Source organism: Felis catus, chromosome F2, assembly GCF_018350175.1.
Source record: "Felis catus isolate Fca126 chromosome F2, F.catus_Fca126_mat1.0, whole genome shotgun sequence".
Classification (NCBI taxonomy): Eukaryota; Metazoa; Chordata; class Mammalia; order Carnivora; family Felidae; genus Felis; species Felis catus.
Window position 1 is genome coordinate 44,585,020 of NC_058385.1, and position 8,474 is coordinate 44,593,493.

At 46.0% G+C, this 8,474-nt stretch overlaps 1 long non-coding RNA gene across 1 annotated transcript; it reads left to right on the forward strand.

The window, feature by feature from the left end:
• Positions 1-3,527: 3,527 nt before the first annotated feature.
• On the forward strand, positions 3,528-5,944 carry LOC109495910. Its single transcript, XR_002151633.3, has 2 exons — positions 3,528-4,292; positions 5,412-5,944. It is a non-coding gene; the product is annotated as an uncharacterized LOC109495910 (long non-coding RNA).
• Positions 5,945-8,474: the final 2,530 nt, after the last annotated feature.

Below are 8,474 nucleotides of genomic sequence, written 5' to 3' on the forward strand. Positions count from 1 at the left end.
TGGAGGGCGAGAACTGGGCACCGTCCCTTTATTCCTGCTGAATGTTGATAATAAAAACAAATGTCTTGACTTCAGAGAGTTCCAAAAAGCATAGGAACCCAAGGGGAAGTGATGAAAATAAGAAATGAGTGTTGTCTTGAATACTTTATACCAGAATTAGGCCACTGTGATCTCCCTCCAGAGTGACTGCAATGGCTTTCCCACCTCTGGTCTTGATTACCTCCCCAATTTACCCTCCGTAGTGCTGCCAGGAGGATCTTTCCCAATCGGAATCTGCTTAGAATCCTTCAGTGGCTCCCCACTGCTTACAGGATAAGGGCCCACCTCAGGCATAAGTGATGAGGCCCTCCATACTCTCCTCTCTGAGGTTACCTCTGAATCTCATGTCTTGCCCTTTCAGGAGGTCTTGTAGCTCCCTGAATGGACCGTGTCTTCGGTGGCATAGGAAAGGTAAACAGTGCCGGGGGCATTGCAATGTACCCTGGGTCCTTTCTCCTTACACAGGCTAGAATTTGTCCAGACTCCCGTCTCTGAGGGATCCCCACAGACTGGGCACGTGTTCTCTTCTGCTCCCCTTTTCTCTGCCCCCTATAGTTTCCACACTCACTCTGGATTTTTGCACACACCCAAGGCTCTCTTTTCACATCCCTGCTTCTGTTTTACCCTTCGGACAGTGAATTAGACATTATTTCATCAAGGAAGGCTTTTCTGACTACCCAAGACTCATAGGGACACCCCCGGTATCGCCTTCCTTTGTCACCCTGTGCGTATCCCTACTGTACCTTTTGCATGCCGTGCATAATTACCTGATGATCTGTCCATTGTCCCTTCTAGACTGCCAGCTCCACAGAAAGGCAACTTTTCCCCTGCTATGTCCCCATTCCTAGTCTGTCATACTCTAGGAGCTCAATATTTTCTCAATGAAAATATTCCTTTCCCCAAGACTATCAAAAGACTACCTTGGCTTTTGGGGCTAACTTTTTCTGGTCAAATAAAATATATTATTAATGATGCCACAGTTTGGCCTGTGCGTGGTGCATCCGTTGACAGATGGATCTGACTGCTTTATTTTGCTGTAAGGAATATCCCTCCTTCTTCAAGAGCTCTCTCTCACAGGCACTTCCATTACCTTAATATTTTATTATGCAGCCATTTTTCAGGGTATAAGGGCATTGTCTCTGTTAATCAAATGTCAGAGTAGAGTAGTCAAGGCTAGTGATTCACCTGGGATTCCAGGAATTAGAAAGCTTTGTTAACAGGTCATTTGAGCTGAGGCTATGTGATTACAGGTATTCAGTTCTACTTTTACACAAAAGACCTGTAAACAAATAGAGATCAGGGATTGCTAAAACATTTTCCAGGGGTGTCAGAGGGTCACAAAATTGAACATTCCGTTCACTTTCTTACATCCTATACATCTATAGGACCTAAGCTCTGCAGAATATTGAATCACCAGGTCAACGTTTGATCTCATCAGTCTGATAATTTACTACTGTCCAACTCCTGTAGATAGAGAAGCCTGCAGGATGCATACAAGCAGAGTATTAGATTACATCAAATACCCCATCCCCAACCACAGTGGACGCCAGAGAGATTATATGTTTGGCTCTAATGAATGCTCAGGGATGGACAAGGCCCTTGGAAGCTGAAGAGCTGCTTACTGGGAGTTTAAGGCCCACACGTCCTGCGGCCTGTCTACACATACAATGTGGCTGCCTGCCACTTACTGACTTTGTGGACCTTAGGAAAGTTACTTAAGCTCTCCATGCTCCAGTTTCCTCATTTGTTCAAAGGGGACAGTGACAATACCTATCTATCTCTCAGAGTTGTTGAGAGGATTAAATTAGCTGATGAGTTGCATAGAACGGTGCCTGACACTAGGTAAGCATCACAATAGATGGGAGCTATAGTTATGACCATAACAAGAAGGGTGAACAGACTTTATCTCTGTTTGAGTTAACCCTGCTGTGGTGACCACGATAAACAACAGAGCAACATATCTTGTGTAAAGGGTGTATATTTCATCAGGACATTGGCTGTTTGACCCCCTGGTTTGCTGGCTTTAGAAAGGATCTAGAAATGAAGTGGTTTCACCAGTCTGATCAGGCCAGAGTGAGCTGTGGGAACAGGCTTTCAGAATGTGGCCCTGTGGTTTCAGGACAAGGGAGCCACAGGCGAGTTCTTTTGCTTCTCAGATCAAGCAGTAGAGCATTCTGAACTCCAGCCAGTCCCAAGGGCTTCGTGATCTCAGCTCAGTCCTCGCTGCCAGCTTGAGTCCTCTGCAAACTGGAGCTGGCGTTACAGATGCCACACAAGCTCCTTAGTGGAGCCAGTGAGACTGGATTCTGGGTGGCAAAGATTCCCTCTGGGGAGACTTGTGCAAAAGTATTTCTTCCCACAGGGTGTTTGAAGGCAGGTTGACCCAGGAAGAGATGTAGTTAGAGCAAAGGAGGATGATTGGGGAGGAATTCAAAGCCCCTCTCACACCAAAATGAGCTCGGATGAAGATAGCTCAGTGGGAAGATGGGAGGAGACACACAGGTTTGGGAATTAGCACTGACAGGACTTGTGATGGATTCCATAGGGTAGGGGAGAGAGTGAGAATGGCTCTACGGCTTTTTCTTGGAGCATCTGGATGGCTGCACACCCCCTTTCCAGTCTGAGTAAGTTAGGGTGTCCGTGACAGCCCCATTGGACCCTCCACCATCACCCCGCTCATCAAACTCCCCTTCCCTCAGGACTGTCCCACTGTGCTTTAGAGGAACCAGGGTGACGGACACTTTGGGGTACCTTTCCTAGATGAAATCTACTTCCATCCAGCAAAATCTCTAGCTGACTCCCCAGGGGAAGGTGCTGGAATGACGTCCATCCCTTCCCAGATGTAGGGTAGATGCCTACAGGAGAGGGGGCATCAGCTCCTTCTGCCTCCCACAGAGCGTCCTACGGTGCAGTTTTAGAAACTAGGGTAAAGAAGACAAAGAGTGCGTCGCTTCTGCCTGAACAGCTATCACAGAATTGTGGCTTAGCCCAGGCTGTGCAAGAGAGGCTGCTCCCTTCACTTAGCCGTATCTCTTCCCTGTGTCTGCTCCCTCAGCCAGCACAGCATCAGCAAACCAAAAAGGATAGTCTGAAGGTCTAATCTGCAGAAAATCCTTTCAGATCTGGAAGGAGTTAGTTATGTTTCTAGAAAGCTTCTACATAATCATCTTTCTCTTTCTCCCCCCACCCATACGCACACACACACACACACACACACACACGCACACACACACACATTTTATTTACAGTCCAGGAAAGACCCATACATTCTGAATATATACTCCACCCTCCCCACAAATTACTGTAAAATTCTAAAAAACCTACACATGCTTGTAAATAGATCACCCTTAAATGGAGCAAGGATCTCTGAATATCCCATGAGTCATGCAGCTAAAATGTCCCCCGGGAGCCCGAGTCGGCAGCACACATTTTCCCATAAAAAACTGAGTTCAGAGCTTTCCATGGCACCCAGCTCTATGCCAGGAAGAGCCCATCTGTGCGTAGTGGGGAAGCCATCAGTCAGGAAACCTGTGAGACCAGATGCTACGCCCTTCACCTGGTGGAAAGTCTCCCCCAGGAAGTCACTTAGGACCGCGAGGAGAGTCACGCTGCCAGAGGAGAAAGAGCAAATAGTCAAGGAATGTAGGCTCGGGTTCTAGTATAGGCTTTGTCCTGTGTTCCCCCAGGAAATATGCCTCCCTTCACCGGGCCTTTGTCACCTTCTCTCTGAAGGGATGGGGCTAGACCAGATGAAATTCAACAGTGTCTGAGCTGCATATGTGCTGTACAAATGAAAAATATTTTTTAAAGCCCAGATTCAGCTCCGTTCCTCAAAGAGCATGCAGTCTTGCGCATGGATAACTATGGCACTTCATAGTTAGGGCCTGGGGCCCCCACGAAGGCTGAGAGCCACCCTTTCACATTTAAGAGGCTGAGATGCTGTGTCTCCCTGACTAGAGCAGCCTCAGGTTGGGGTGAGTGGAAGTCATAACGCCACAGAAATGTCACAGCCAAGGGAGGGACCTGTGGGCTCTTCTCCTTTCACTATTGGCCATGGCTAAACTGTGGAGCTTCTAAATTCACACACGCCACCAGACACTGGGAACGTCCTGACGGGCATAGAAGAGGAGTACAACAACACTCAGATGTGGCCCTGGCCTGAGCTGTCCCCCGCTGCTCTTCTGTGTCTCAGTCAAGCCGAGCAGACCTCAGCAGGGGAGCGAGAAGCTGAGAGAAATCTCCTTAATGAGTTGGTGAGTGTCCGTCTGTCTGCTGAAGGGGTTCTGGGGGTTCCCGAAGGAATCTCTAGCCCTCCTGGGGCCTGGTGAGTGGGATAAGCACTGTTTCCTGTGGGGCCCCGGGCAGCCTCAGGCTGAAGGGTGGTCTGGGTGGTTCCTACCTGCAGGTGCTGGGTCTCACACAAGGCCCTTTTTCCTCCTACTCACCTGCTTTCCATCAGCTGCCTGCATCTTCCACATCTGTGCATTCAGCAATCATGGCTATCTACTGATTCCCACTTGGAGGAAACAGATGGGGCTTTATAGCCACTGCCTGCCAGCTCCTTCTGGTCCCACCTTAAGGCCTCTGCACCCCTCCTCCCGTCCCTCACTCTGGGCCTCATGAGGTCTGCCAGCCTCTTTTCCCAGAGGTGCAGCAAGACCCCAAATCCCAAGCCATATTCCTTTCTCCTCTCTGGTTTCCACTTCCTTGACTGACCTTTCTCCAAAGGCAGCTGGCTCGAGTCTCTTTTTTTCCTGTTCTTCCAAACTAAAATGTGTGACTATCACTCACTAACTCCATGACTGAGGTTTTTCTAGCCCTTAGGCTGATTAGCCACCAGTTGCTTGCACCCCCAAACCAGCTCACCCCTTCTCTGAGCCCCGGGGAGACTGACCTCCTGTGGACTACATCTCCCAGAATCCCCTGTAACTCGTTCCAATCGGGTTCAGTCAATGGGAGGCACCTGGAAGGGGGTGGGGGCTGGGAGGAAAGATAACTCAGGGTACTTCTCACCTATTCCATACCCTCTTTCTGCTTTGGGGGCGTCTGGGGCTTTTGTTGAGGCCCTCCATGACTCTGGCTTCCACTAGGCAGTGTCTCCTCTGTAGTTTCACTTTTCTCTGGACCAAAGTCACACCGTGACTTCTCCTCCTCCCTTTAGCCCTAGGGTGGTAATGACTTCCCACATTGCTGATCTCTGCGTGCTCCACCGTGTGTTCCCATAACCCTGCCCACGCTTCTGTAATAGTCTCAGAGCCCTCTGGGGGCGAATCCTGTTTCCTGTTGTGACCATACGGATGCAATAGTTCTCCACTTTTAATTTCAGAGTTTGACTCACTGCCCTTTTAAAATTATATAATTTTTCCACTAAGATCACAAGAATGGATGCTTTGGTGTCAATATTATGCCCACTAGAAGCTCTAGAGGAACTCAAGAGAAGCTAAATTCCTTGATAAAGCTGGGCATCATGGGAAGAAAAGACACTCTCTGAGAGACAAGATGAGAAGGTCTGCCAAGAAGTTTCTCCCATGATTGGCGGGAGACCCTGACTCCCTGATGAAAAGAAGTGAGGGAGAGCCCAGCCTTGGAAGAAGAGAGTGAGGCACCGTGATCCCAGATCTGTTTATTTTTAAGGAAACAAGACAAAATAAAACAAAACCCCTGAAAGAATCTATGTGCCTGCCACCCAAAATGAACAAATGCTTACATTTTTAAATTTAATTCAGATCTTTTAAAAAAAAAAAAACAAAACATTACAGATTTAAAATACCCTATGTGCTCACACCAGAGACCTGCTCCCTTTCCTTCCTTCCCAAAGTCACCACTGTGATGAATTCTACGTGTTCCCAGTCCTGTTTACAACTTCACTGTACATCCATGTATTGATAAACAGTATATAACAATGTTCCATGCTTTGAAACTTGTATGAAACATGGTGTCATTTTCTACATATATTCTGCACCTTGATTTTATTACTCAGCATTGTGTTGTCTGCATCAGGCTTCTTTGCTCCACAGAGATTGGATCCATGCTTTCTGGTTGCTGTGTAATATTCCATCATATGGAAGCTCCATAACTTACTCGTTTTACCCAAATTCCCACTGGTGGGCATTTTGTGGTTTCAGGCTTTTTTGGTTTCTGGAAGCAGTGTTTCTAAAACAAATACACAAGTTTCCCTAAGAAGGGAAGTGTTTCCCAGAAATGGAATGTTCAGTTCAGTTGGATATGTGTATTTGCAGTTTTATTAGAGTTTGCCAGAATTATTCTCCAAAATGATTTTACCTACCTGGTGAATTCCCATTCCCCTGCATTTTTATCAATACTTGGTATTGTCATAATTTTTCATTTTTACCAAGCTAAAAACACGAAATTGAGTTGTACTGTTTAAATGGAATATTCCCATTTACCGGTGAGGCTCAGACATCTTTTCACAACTTTCACATGTATGTTTGATGCTCAGGGTTCTTCTGTAAATTGTTGGTTTAAAGTCTTTTCTCATTTTTTTGTTGTTGTTGGGCTTTTTGTCCTTTTTAGAAATTGACTTAAAGAATTCTTTATATATTTCTAATATTAATCCTTTATGACCTGACTTTTACCTTTTTTTCAGAAGTTTTAAAATTTGACATTTTCCTTTTTGATTTCTGATTCTCGTGTCTTATAAAATAAACCCTTCCCTACCTCCCTGTCATAAAAACATTCTCACAAGCGTTTAGGTCTTTAAGCCATCTGGAATTTATTTTTGGGTGTGGTGTGAGGTAGGAATCTAATGTAATTTTTTTCCACATAGGAGTCCAGTTGTCTTAACATATTTATTGAATGGCTCATAATTTCCCCACTAATTTATAATGCTTCCTCTATCATACACCGGAGTCCAATTTATGTTGGATCTATTTCTGGGTTTTCTATTCTGTTTTATTGATAGATTTGTCCATCCCTGTTCCATACCCTCCCACTCACTTTGTTAAACACATTAGACAAAACCCATAGCCTTTTATCTCCAATCCCCATTTCCACATTTCCCTCCTTAATTTTGTCCTGCACTCATCTATGAGCCCTATCTTCCCAAGAATCATCATCACCTAATTTATTTTGTGCCTACTGTGTGCTAGACAGTGCTAACTACACACATATTATGTAGTTATTCCTCACGGCCCTGTAAGGTGATCTATGTTTGCCAATCAAGACACTGAGTCTCAGAGGTTGAGAAACTTGCCAATGTCATACTGCCAGTAAAAGACAAAGCTACAACTGGAACCCAGGTTTGTTTGATGGCACCCCATTTCCACTTTCTAGCCCTTCAAGACTTCCATAATCTGGTCCTCACCTGATCTCAGAATCTTTCTGTCTTTAAAATGGGTATAATAATCCTTCTTTGCAGAGTTGTTACAAGGATTATGTGAAATTATAATTGTGAAAGCACTTAGCACAGTGCCTACCACATAATAGGTACTCAATAAATGCCAGTTAAAGTTGAATAAAAAGTAGACAATAGTTGCCAAAGTTAAAGAAAGAAAGAAAGAAAGAAAGAAAGAAAGAAAGAAAGAAAGTTTACCCCAGCCCATTATCCCTGCTTTAGAATCCCAGGGAAGGAGGAGGGCTGGGCAAGAGTGGGTGGAGTGAGTAGGGGCAGAAGTCTTTGGATAGTTCCACCTTCCACTCTGCTTCCTCTGGTTAGGGTCTCCCAGGAGCAACTGGAAGACTGGTGAGGGGAAGCTGACAAGGAAGGTAAACCCTTAGAAATCTTATTTCTTCCTGCTGAACCTCAGGGCTGAGGATCAACAGCTGCTCTGTAGCTCTGGACCTACACAGCAAGCTTGGCTATTGAGTGGCTGTCATGAGGTTTCAGCCTTCTAGGCATTCGGAGCTGGAGCGGACATCTTCCCTCTCTGGGCTGCCTGAGGAAGGACTGGGGCCAGTCATCCCTTAGTGATTCCCATGGCAACAAGGCAACTGTAGGCCTCCCTCAGAGGAAGCAGGTGAAACAAGACAGCCCTTCCGGGCAGCTCTCTGACTAATGGGAACCACATTGACAAAGGAAGCTGATTGACTTGAGAAATCCAGCACAGCGCACGGGCTCCCTTTAATGCTGGAGGATTATGGTCACTTGCAATTTTCTTGCTAATTGAAGTTTTTGTAGGAAAAGCAAACACACATATACACAGTACGCATGTATTTCCACGCTGATTCTATTTCAGAAGCAGTGGGTTGTACACATCGGTTACAGGCTTTCTTTGACTCCACCCCTCACATCTGCACCGTATCAACGACAGCTCCAGCTATGGCCCCAGGACACTCCACAGGGGTCAGAATAACAGGAAAACAGGAGTGGAGAGGACAGTGCCCTCTCTCCCTTGTTTAACTTGGAAATCCTGCCTGAGTCTTAAGAGAGGCAATATGTTGGGTCCTAAAAGAGGTGAAAATTACACCCAGTTACT